A 12,584-nucleotide genomic window follows, 5' to 3' on the forward strand; every position below is an offset into this window, starting at 1 on the left:
AATTTAGATGACATAAACATCTATAAGACAGGGAGGTTGTTCACACAACCACACGGCAGTGGGCTGGGGGAAGGGAGGAGCCTACCTGCCTTCTCCCAGGGCTCTGCTGCTAGCATACCCACACGAGCCAAGCCTAGCGGCGATGGAGGGGGGCAGAGGCAACCAGGGCCACCAGGTATCCCACAATACATTGCATTGGGAAAGCTCCACATTTCCTGGCCACTCCTTCTCCCTGGCTCTATGACTAAGATGGCTGCCAGCAGATCAGGAGCAGCTGCTGGCAGCATGGAGCCCCAGAAGAACAGAGAATAATGTAGGAAGTGTGCGCGTTTCCTCCTACCTCACTTTAAGCCTGGATAGCAGATCAGGGCTACCCAGGGGAGGAGTGGCAAGATTGGGAGGGATCTCGGGGCTTCACACAACTAGCCCTACCTGGATGTGCTCTTTCCTACCCAGATAGAGCTGGTTGTGAGAATGACCTCCTTATCAGTGAAGAGATCACTGTGAAAAAATATGATTATATTAAATGTAGATTAGGTTTGACCAATAAAACACCTGAGTGTTCTTCTACATCAGGCCTTGATAAATTTTATTTGGATTTAGGAATCACCCTTCAAATGTAGGAGCCAGTAACTCATTCATCCAAGGCTGAAGTCACTGGGAAGATGGTGTCAGAGCGAGCAGGGAAATGTTGGGAGGTTGAAAATGTTTTGAAGGAGTGTGGAAGAACGAGGCCTAGACTTCTTAGATTTCTGTAAATACACCCCTGTATTGTTGTTAATATCTCCCAACATCTCTTTGTAAATAGCCCTTGTCTTATGAATGAATTATAAATTGTATTATATTCCCAAAACTGCGTTATTGTAAATAGGATTCTGTGGTTGCAAATCCCTGGGCATAGAGAAGGCTGGCAGGGTCAAAAGTTCAGACTTGTTTTTCTGTAGTTTGACAGTTGATTTTTGGAGGGAAAATTGATTTTTTTTAAAAATGGAGGGAAATTTTGTTTGTTCTAATTGGATGGCTAAAAAAAGTGTTGGGCCAGAGAAACTGTATATATTGAGAGAGAGGGTCTAGAGAGGTCAGAGTCCTGGAAGTCAGTGTCAAGTCAAGTCTGCTGGAGAGCGAGTGAGCTGGAGGTTACAGAAGAAGGAAGAGAGTCAGGAAGTCTGCTACACTGAGTCCAGGAAAGCAGAGAGTGAGCAGCCAGCAAGAAGAGAAGCCTAGCTGAAATCACTAGAAGAAAAGGAAGAGCCAGGCTTGAGCCCCAGAGCTGTGCTGAAAATAGAACAAGAGACTACCCAGCAAGCCAGAAGCAGAAAAGAAAGCACAGAGGACTCTGAGTAGGGACCAGTATAGAGACAGGTGTTGGTTGAGTTTTTCCATTTTTTATTTCCCTGACCTGCTCTGTTAATAATTGTTTTGAATTTGCCTTTTTTGCTGCAAAAGTAATGTTTTAATTGAACCAATTTTTCTAAAAGCAAACGCTCTTGTTATAAATAATTAGAAGCTTGTTGATTTGTCTCCTACAAGCCTATAAGCCTTTCCACACTACTGAGGTTTCTTTCTTTCTTTCTTTCTTTCTTTCTTGTAATTTTTCATAAAGATGAAGTGCTGTTGTAGTGGACCAAGCCATACCGAAAGTTCACTTGGTGGCAGAGGTAAAAAAGTCAGGAGGAATAGAGAGCTGTTCTTCCAAATGTGGTGGCAGTGCTGGGATCCATGCAGTGCTTGGATCCTGTGGTAATGCAGCAGGGCAGTTCCTCCACACGTCGTGATAGAGGTGTGGCATAGCTATTCCTCTACAAGGAGGAATGCAAGTAATACAGGGGAGCTGCAAAGTGCATGCTGGGGCATTTGTGTCTGAATACATGAGAAACCAGATATTCCTGCTCCAAGTAGGTTTCCTCTGAATTAAATATCACTAATTTCAAAAGGTCTTACTCAAGTAAAGTATGCATAAGTTTGCAGTCTGGAGAAATCTACGGCACAACCCTGAGAGGTTAAGCGTTCTTTTGAGTACCTCAAGAGAACAAAAATTCATATTTTACCCCCTGGTGTAGGGACAAAAACTGATTACTGAGGAGGCTATTGGGGTACATAATTGTTTGGCTAGCTATCATTAGCACTCAGTAGGGATGTGCACACACCTTAAGTAGAGCAGCGGGGAAATGCTTGACTAACAAGCAGAAGGTTGCCGGTTTGAATCCTCGCTGGTACTATATCAGGCAGCAGTGATATAGGAAGATGCTGAAAGGCATAATCTCATACTGCACGGGAGGAGGCAATGATAAACACTTCCTGTATTCTACCAAAGAAAACCACAGGGCTCTGTGGGCGCCAGGAGTCAACATCGACTTGGCGGCACCACTTTACCTTTAGGGATGTGCCACAAAACTGCTTTGCCCAGGTTCGAACCGGACTGGGCATGCTTGGTTTTGCCCTACCTTTGAGCTGGGCCTGGTTCAGTTCAAATTAGAACTGGTTTGGGTCCAATTTGAGTGTGGCAGGGAGCATTACAAGGGTGGTAAATAACGAATTACTTACCCCCATCACTGGTCTCGGGGGTGCTGCTGCTGTGGATGCACATAGGGGTGTCTGCGGCAGCTCCCCCTCACCTCGCCAGCCTCCCCCCAAGTTTCCCAGGGCCATTTTGGCCAGTTTCAGGATCATTTCAGCCCTCTGCACATGTAGCAGCCATTTTTGGGGCCTGATTTGAGTGTGCATCCAAGGGGTACCGCAAAATGTGAATGGGGGTGGTGGTGGGATGAATGGAGTGATCTTACCAGCAGCCCCTTGATTCCCTCTGTTCCCTTCCCTCATAAACTCTCTTGCTTACCTTGCATGCAGGATCAGCCAAGCAGCCCACCCAAAGCTGCCTTGCTCTTGCACACTATCAGGAACTATCATGAGCCTCTATCTGAACAGCTGCCAGCACAGTTAAGCCACCTGTGTGCCACAGTACCCAGGAGTGCCTTGCTCCTGTACACCTGTCAATCCTGCACTTGAGCACCCCTCTCCATACACACATGCAGACCCTGTGAAGATTAGGCTGCTGCACTTTCTCTTCATGGGTTTCCCCTCTTCCTTAGTCACTCTTGAGTAGGAGGACTGTGCTTCTCAGGATGTTCTCTGTAGTGGGAATGCTTCTTCCTGGCATGTGGGTGCATGCTTAGTCAGGACGTTGGCCACTAACATGATGAGTGGCAACTGAATTTGGGAACTAGTTCCATTGCAAATCATTGTTTGAGGTAATGTGAGATGATAGGTTGGAAATGAAATATTTCCAAAATGGCATTTGATAATTTCAGGGTTCCTCTCAAGAAGCAACTGTAATTTGAATAGCATGTCAGAGTTCCTCCCAAAGAGAAACAGCAGAGAATTTTCTCCAAGGGTTTCTCCACATCCCTGCACATTATTTCTGTGGTATTATTTCTGTGATGGCTCATTCACAAATGCAAGCCATCACATTTGATTTTGCTATCATCAAGTGATGGCCAGGCATGAACTAAGGATGTGCAGATATCCCTTGAGGAATTTAATTTGTCTTCTAAAAACTTGTTTGACTTCTCTTGAATTCTCAGATATTTCACCTAGGCAGGATCTCTGAAATTAATTTTGAATAACACTTTAAGATATTGGTGTGTGCTGACTCTAGTGTGGATCAATCCTGAGTACTGAGAAGTCAAGTGATAATAAAGTAAATCAGGCCTGCAATGAGGCAGAGTCCTCTTCAGAGCAGAGGAACATAACAGGCCTTCAGAGCTCTAACAGGGCGAGAGCTCTCCAGGTCTTTGTTCAGGTAAACATGCAATTTGAGTGTCCAGTCCACCACAGGGCTAATGGCTAGTGTGAAGGCTGAGGTACCAAAGAAAGTACAATAAAACTTGGGTGCTTAAGTGAACCCATTCTCTGATATTTCAGTGAGGAACTGTTCTGTTGAACAAAGTCTTCTCAAAACAGTTGTGGGTCAGCCTTTACTTCAGCTTTGGGCTCCACTCTCCCCTTGGAAAGAGGATATAGCTCAGTGGCGGGACACCTGTTTTGCATGCAAAAAAGTCTCAGGTTCAATCCCTAGAACCTGCTGTTCAAGAAGATGCAAGATAGAAAAAGACTCTGGAAAAAAATGTTGCCAGTCATCTATGGTGGCATTAAGAGTGTTAACACATGACCTAAACACATCTGAGAAATTCTCTCACAGTGTTGTGTGCATGCTGTTTCAACAAAACAAAATAACACCCGAGGAGGAAATGTGTCAGATGCAATGCTGCATACCAACCCATTGTGTCATCAGTCTCCCATACTGTAATGCAGATGGGAAGGCGCACATTCAGGTGCAGAGCCCATAGGTCAGGCAGGCATTGAAATCTGATGGCATTGCATTGCATTTGTAGCAAAGACATGGTCTAACAATTAATCCATAACCTGTAACAACATAGCCAGCCACTGAGAGGGAAGAAAAGTGAAAGCTGAGAATAGTCAGCACTGATGCACCTCTACTATGAAATGTCATAGAGCTTCTGGTTTTCTGGAGCACTGAAATAAATCTCATGTATAAATATTGCCTTTTTATAGGACATCCATTCTGCTCAAACCTGGCATCCACCTCATATACATTCCACCACCCTCCCAGTGCCCCCAGTTACTACCTTGACTACTAACTTCCTAACCTTTCTGATAGTCAGTAGAAGCAAGGGGCACAATAGCTAACAGGACTTCCAGTCCAATTTATGTCTGCCTTGATTGCTGTGAAGTAATAGGACAATTAAAATGAATTAGCATAATTTTTTCTTCAAAAGAACAAGCCCTGGGTATTTGTTGAAATCAGAGCATTTGTTTGTATAGGACTGTTGATTCCACAGCAGAGCAGACGCCTTTGTATTAATACTAATCCTATCTGCAGCAGTCACATCATAAACAGAACGTTGATAACATTTAAACATAGCAAAACTAATCACCAGGCTTTTTGAATTACGGTCTATAAGATAATCAGGAGGAAGAGAGCTATAAGCAAATATTCCCTTTGTAAACTAAGCAGAGGGAACTTGGTAGGTATCACCATCAATCTCATTAGAAGGGAATATTAGATATGTTTCATATCTACTCAGATAAATGTTCGAAACTTCCTTAGCAGGGGCATTCTTGGTTGTTTAATATAAAAGAGCTTAAATAAGCCTGCGTTGTCCCATATTTGTATGCCACTTTTCTTCCAGAAATTAGATTATGCTCTAATTTTGAAGCAAATGCATGCTGTTAATGCACTTATCTTGAAAAGACCAGATGGACAATTTAGTATTTAAAACATGGCTTTAAAATTTAAACTGAAAACTGCAATCACTATTTGTATCCCTTTGTGCTGTTTACATATTATTTTGGCCTCCGCTAAGTGATATTTTTGCTCACAATATGGATTTTAAAATGAAAGTGGGGCTATATTGTTTTAAGTGCTTCATGTCTATTCCCACTTTTATTTACCCCCTCCCTTTCACAGACCTGAAATAACCCAAATGATATCCCTTACATCCACTTTATACGTGTTTGCAATATGCTTACATTTTAGGTCACAGCAAGATTTATTCAGTGTTTAAAAGGTTATGGTCTTGCCCATTCCTTTTCATTCTGGGTGATAAACCTTATGGCCCAGACCTGTAAGCCACTCTACTGAACAGTCCAATCTGTCAATTTCTGAAATACCAAAATTTAGCTTTTGCCTCCTCGCTCATGATCAGTTTTTGGAACTGGTGTCTGGACTAGTTATGGACTTTAAAAAGTTGAGTCTTGATCCAATCAAGACAAAGGTACTTTTGGTTGCCAGAAAAGCTCAAAATGGTTACCCAGTTGGTTCTGAACAGGATAGCACTCCCTCTGAAAGACCAGGTATGCTGCTTTTATGTACTCCTCCATTCAGCATTGGACTGGAGGACCAGAGAAAGAGAAACCACATTCACAGTGACTCTCTTGTCACCCAAATTTAATGATGTTGGATTGAAGGGATTCAGAATTAGAAGTGAGTGAACTTCTACATCTTGATTTAAAATGGGCCTGTTCTTTCTGAGCTTTTTCAAAGAGTTCTCTGAAATCTCAGAAAGACCTTGTCTGTTCCAAATGCTTTCCTGCCATCCTGCCACTGTCTTCAGCCTTCCCTACTGCCAGCAGAGGCGCTCTAATCTCCGGGCCTTGGGGACCCATCCAATGGCCTCCAAGGTCCAGGGGGCCTCCAATGGAGCAAGGTGGCCTCTAGAGGCCCTCCTGCAGCCACCCTGCACCCACCCCGCTGCACCGAACTTCCAAAAGATACCTTACCTTAGCTGCCAATGTGTGTGGCCAGGGGTGGGGGTGAGCTGAGAAGGCCTCCGTGGGTCGAGCAGCCACTGGGCCTGCCTGTCTGGCCCAGCAGTTATTGCAAACTGTGAGGCACTCCAGTGCACCTGTGCAGAAAGGAGCGCCTCGCAGTTTGCAAGGACCGCTGGGCCAGACAAGCCCAGCAGCTTCTCTGCTAACCCCTACTGCTGCCACGGGGCAGGGGGAGGCCTGCTCAGCTCACCCCTACTCCCCGGCTGCACACATTGGTGGCTAAAGTAAGGTAACTTTTGGCGGTTCAGGGTGGGACAGGCACAAGCATGGAGTGGCATCAGGAGGCCCCCCAAAATGCAGGGGGAGGCATGCAGACACCAGTTTCACCTAGGTGCTCCACTGACTGCCAGTTTTGTTCTTCTAAAATGGTACAAAGTGTGTGTGTGTGCGTGCGCGTGTGTGTGTGTGTGCGTGCACACACTCAGGAGGGACAGCTTCCTCTTTGCTCATCTTCTCGTGCCTCTCTGAAGAAGATGATGGCCCATCTACACTTTTCAACCCAGGCCTACTCCATATCCTTCTCTTTTATACATAAAAACCATTAATGACAATAGAGCTGTGCTGTGGTATGATTTTCCTCTCATCAGAACTGGATGTCCTGTTGGAAGTACTGAGCTGGTGCTATGACCTGGGGACTAGAGATTATTGAATGTTGCCTAAAGCAACATTTTCAGGCAAATTTATGAGCTCCTGCCTCAAAGAAGTATCCAAACAATTTTGAAAGTGAAAATCATGAAGAGGTTTCCATGCATCCCTACAATAGGATTTTTTAAAAAGTATTTCTCCACTATAGGAAGAAAACATCTGTTCATTTAATGTGGTGTATTTCTACTGTAAAGCATCCTCCATTATATTTCCTTTTTTTTCCTGGGGAGATTGTGCAAGCTGCTCAGCAAATGGACTCTCTCTCTCTCTCTCTCTCTCTCTCTCTATATATATATATATATATATTCCCCCTGGACTGATTGTTTTAATGTTTTGTTTGTCAAAATTCCCTTAAAAGGAAAAGCAAAAAGGGAAAAGAAAAAAGAAGAAGCCTGGGGCAAAAAAAGAGAGAATAACATCCAAAGGACATGGATGGATGGATAGGAAAAGAAAATTGCATTTCAGAGCAAATACACATCGTGAGAAAATCAAGAGCAAAAAAGCAAAGCCAAAGAATGACAGGTAGGGGAAAAAAGAAGAAATAATGAAAGGGATTGTTTGAGAGTAAATGAATTATGCCAGGAGAGCTAGAGTAGCATTCTGAATAAGAGACTGACCTATAACCCAGAAAGTCTCCCATTCAAATTGTACCTCTGCCTTGAGCTCCCTAAGTCAAGCTCATAAAACTTGAGATCTACCATATCAAATGAGCCCATCAGCCATACATTGTGGCCTGCCGAATTTTTGATAACCCCACAGCTGCTGCAGTTCTGGGCGGGTAGTAGAAACAAGAGCAACCTTTGCTATACCATCAGAATTCCAAATTGTTGTGTCCTTAGATAAGCCACTATATCTCAGCCTCAGACCCATGCAATAGAATAACGCTGATGATCTTTGTTACATGATTGGTGTGTGTTTACTCTAATGTTACCTACAAACACTTCAAACGTCTTTGATGGCTTGAGTGATACTGATGAGAGCAGCAGCCGACATCCTGACAAATGCTGCACTTGTGCAATGAACAAGGTTGTGCTAGTGAAAGAAAATCACATTGCTTTGCTAAATCATGGGGATTTTCAAAATTGCACTATTTTGCTTTTACACAAAAGTTTCCTTCAAAACACACGCCACACATTGCACACTTTGTTGCACAAGTGCAAAAATGTTTGTGCAAGTACAACACTTGTCTGAAACTAACTGGTGTAACATCCTCTCACAAGCACAGGATCAGTCAGGATGTTTGTCGCTGATATATATTTAAAAAAAACCCTGTCCCTGAGAATCCTTCTCAGACCCATTTCTCAAGCAGTTCCTTACTACTCTCTGGTAGCATATGAGATTTTCAACAACAAACTAGGGGTGTGCACGGAACCGTCTGCCCGGTTTGATTCGAGGCCGGACCGGCCTTAAACGGAACTGGGCCAGTTTGGTCCAGCCCCCAGCGAAACCCCCCTCCCAGTCCAGTCCGGTCCCGGACTGGTCCGCGATCTTTTTTTTAAAAAAATTAAATTACAAGTAAGTACCTGTAGCCCCTTCGGGAAGCTTGTTGTAGCCGCGGGGGTGTGTGTATGTGTGTCCGTGATGGTACCCTCTCCCCCCCGCCGGCCTCCCTCATCACCACCACAGTCGGGTCAATGTAGCCTCTTTGGCCCTTTTGGGCCTCCGTAAAGGTGAGCGGCCACTATATTGGCTGCCACCGCACATTCGCAAATGCACTCTGCGAGGCTGTAGGCCATGCCCGGCCTTGCAGAGGGCATTTGTGCATGTGCGGCAGCAGCCAAAATGGCGGCCGCTTGCCTTTACAGAGGCCCAAAAGGGCCCAAAAGGCTACATTGACCTGGCGTGGCCAAATATTGTTATATAATATGTCAAATGCGTATAAATGTAGTCTGATTTTATATTATCATCTTATTATTATTATTATCATCATCATTATTTTAATATTGTTGTATTGGTGGTCTACGACCGAAATAAAGTTTTACTTACTTACATTGACCTGGCCGCGGCGGTGATGAGGGAGGCCGGCGGGAGGAGAGGGAACCCTCGCGGACACCCCACCCCCTGCGGCTACAACAAGCCCCCCGAAGGGGCTACAGGTACTTACTTGTAATTTAAATTTTTTAAATAAAAAATAAGTTTGCAGACCTGCTGGACCGGACCGGTGGTTCGGTTCCGGTCCGAACGGAACCGGGGGTTCAGTTCGATCACAAACCCACGAACCCCTGGACCGAACCGGCGGACCGCGTACCACTGGACCGGTTCTGCACATCCCTACAACAAACAATGAATCCACTCTCATATGCTTCCAGAGAATCTACACTCAAAACATCTCAGAAACAACAGAACCCAGTACCCCATGGGTTAGCAACCCATGGGGGTGGTTGGCACCCTATGTGCTCTACACCACCACTCGCTCTGGGCCACCCCGGTGCCTCCCAAGTGCAGTTATGGGGCTGCTGAAACGTCCATCATTCCCTATGGGGAAGAACCTTAAAGATGCGTAAACTCCATCAAATCTTTAAAAATCAGCCCTCTGCCCAATTCCTTTGAAATAATTCTGGCAGCTTCCTTGCCCCCACAGGGCACTACCACCCACTCTACTCTGCTCTGGTCCACCCCTTTCCCCCCAACATGAAGCTATACTTTTGCTGAAACCTCCATTATTCCCTATGGGAAAAATCGTAAACTTCAAAAATTCACCAATTTCAGCCCTTTGCCCAGTTCATCTGAAATTTAGGTGGTAGCTTCCACCCATTGGGAACTACCACCTGCACCCACTAGTTTTGCCCTGGGGCCATTTTTTTTAATCCAAAACATTTTGGATTCAGATTTTGCAATTTTGAACAAAGAACAAAATTGGGATGTTTTGGATTGGACGGTTTCGAACAAAGAACAAAATGGGGGTGTTTCAGATTCGGGCCAAAAAAAAAAAAAAAACCCAGAAAAAAACAAAACAAAATGCACAACCCTAGTCAGAGTCTTCCGGGGCAGATTGCTTGCCCTGTCAGGGCATTCGACTTCCCAGCTTCATTCCTTGGATGAGAGCCATGATGGAGCTGGTTTGCAAGTGCTTTACATGTATATCGTGTAGACATGCCCTGTACAGATGTGGCTCAGACCCCTGCTAAGGTCTTACTTCTAGGTCACCAGGCAAGAGAATTACTTGCGCAGCACCCTCTTCAACAAGAGGCCTCACCATCCAGTCCAAGGTCAACCCCTTCCCCGTCTTTTGGGCTTCCACTGCAAGTCAGACCAAATCAAAGCACTCCACTCTCTGGCTGTGAGCACAACACAGGTTGGAAAAGGGAGCGAGTGCCTGTCTCACGAGCCAGCAGATCTTCAGGAAGTGGGTGGCGGCGGCAGCAGCCCCTGGGTACATGCCGCTCCCGGGCGCAGCTGCTGGCAGACTTCCCATCCCTTTAACAAACCCTGATTTATCAAACTCTTCCCCAACTCCTGCAGCCCGCCGCAATGGGGCATTTCACAGGAATCCACACACGTCACTCTTTTCTTCTTCCCCCCTCCCCTCCACACCCATTACAGTTTTGAAATCTGCAGTAAGTGCACATAAGAGCAAATCTGGCCACACAGGGACTCTGCATCAGACTTCTCCCTCGCGTGCCTTTTCGCCCTCCTCGGGCTTTCTGAAGAACCGGTCCCCAACTCTCTCAGAGAGTGTCTGCAGCAGCAGGATGGTTGGGGCTCCCCGCGAAAGACACGGCTCGCCCGTGTTTTACTATGAGGGAATGCAAGCTGCACCATTATATTGTAGTGAAGAATGATTTCTTAAGAAACTGTTCCTACATAGCCTTTAGTTTGACCTGAAGATTACTATCCAATGCCAAAGACCCCCCTCCTGGTCCAGTGCTGCACTTACCTTCTTTGCCACGAGCCGTCCTCTTTCTTACGTGCCCTTTGCTTCCAGGTGTGGGTGGGCAGGAGGTGATCTCGCTCTTCTCCTTCGCCAGCTCTTCTTCTCTCACGCGGACGCCAGCCCAGAAGAAGTCAGAGGGGTTTCCACGGAGGGCTCCGAGCCTCCTAGGCAAAGCCGCGTCCCCGAGTCAACTGGCAGCCACCGATGAGCTGCCAGCCACAGCGAGGGATGGGGAGGGAGGGGTCCAGCCCAAGGAAGCTCAGAGATCAAATCGAGTCAGCAAGGCATGTGCAGAGGGTGCTGATTCACACATCCACCCACCAGCCAATGAGAGCCTCTGTGAGCCCAGAGAAGGCTGGCTGGCTGGGGCCAGGACGGGGAAGGAGCCTAGACCAGGAGAGACAGGGCGCACAGGCACAGCTCCTCAGGTCTTGCTGCAGCCCGCCCAGGCAGTGGGCTGCAATCGGGCAGGCGCTGGGGAGTAAGTTGGGAATCGGGATCATGTGACTTGCTTCTGGGGGGCCCTTTGAGGCAGCGGGCTGGGAGACAACTGTCTCCCCTTGTTTAATGGATGGTACTCCCATGGTTCAATGGACTGATCACAATTAAGAATTGAGATTATGGTTGTCCACTCATTTCTACAGGATTATCTATACTGTGTGTTACTAAGGTATTAGAATATTAAACAAAACTGGGGACTGGTGCTCTGTCTACTAAGAAAAAGAATGGAGTCTTCTCTTCCTCATTTGGAGCAGAAATCAAGGTAAGTCTGTTCTGAAGGCCAAGCCAGCTTCATCCTTCTCTGCAGTTTCTGGCAGAAGAGTATGCTTCCCTCTCCAGCATTCCAAAACAAATGGAAAGCACATTAAAATACTATCATTAGGGGGATAATAACCAGGCTTCAGAGAGGTACAATCTAACTGTTTCTCCCCACCAATAGATTTATGGGCATTATCAAGTTCTTTTAACTTCCATGGAAATTCCTATAGAGGTTTCACCTGACCTGACCAAGGCCATCCCAACTGACTTCACCTTTTCCTTTAAGTGTCAACTCTTGCTCTTAACTCTTGTACGTGGGACCTATAACTGCTGTAGCATCAGCACTAAAACCAACACAGAGTAAGCAAAACAGTCCCCTTTACTCCTAATCCTATGACCTGCTGCTTCAGTACAGTGGCACATAGGATGAGGCAATTAAATATACCTCAAATTGCTCCTTTGGGCTCTCCATGTTTTAAAAAGAAGAACACTGACAATCCTTGATTTTACTCTGTGTATCTAATTGTTTTTGGTAGAAATTCAAATTGGTGTGTGTGTGTGTATAAAACCCTCCTTGCAGCCAAAATTTTAATATTCACCGAAGACATGCATAAATACTTTGCATACTGCTGGCAGGGTTTTGTGTACCCTAGAAATGTTTTATTTTGCTCAGCATAGCCTGAAGGTTGAAAACCACTGCTTAAGGCAAAAGGCATGATGGATGTTTGCCCATTAGCTTACCCTGTGTTGCTATGTGCAAAAGGCAAACTACACCATCTTTAGCTATAAAGGGGGTGGGGGAGAATATAAACCCAGAAACTTTATTTTGAGCAAAATACTTGAGATTTGTTTGTTTAAAATCAGGAACAGAAGAACTGGCAAATTGTTAGTAACATTCTAAATTATATTAGGCATTACTAGGAATTATGAAATTAAGGTATATAAATGTTTAGAA

The 12,584-nt window shown here is 45.4% G+C and overlaps 1 long non-coding RNA gene across 1 annotated transcript; it reads left to right on the forward strand.

Moving 5' to 3' along the window:
* Nucleotides 1-1,119: 1,119 nt before the first annotated feature.
* LOC128327803 (uncharacterized) lies at nt 1,120-11,633 on the forward strand. The gene is made up of 3 exons (XR_008308792.1): nt 1,120-1,362; nt 7,355-7,518; nt 11,515-11,633. It is a non-coding gene; the product is annotated as an uncharacterized LOC128327803 (long non-coding RNA).
* The last annotated feature ends 951 nt before the right edge of the window (nt 11,634-12,584 follow it).

This window comes from Hemicordylus capensis, chromosome 5 (assembly GCF_027244095.1).
Source record: "Hemicordylus capensis ecotype Gifberg chromosome 5, rHemCap1.1.pri, whole genome shotgun sequence".
In the NCBI taxonomy this organism is placed as follows: Eukaryota; Metazoa; Chordata; class Lepidosauria; order Squamata; family Cordylidae; genus Hemicordylus; species Hemicordylus capensis.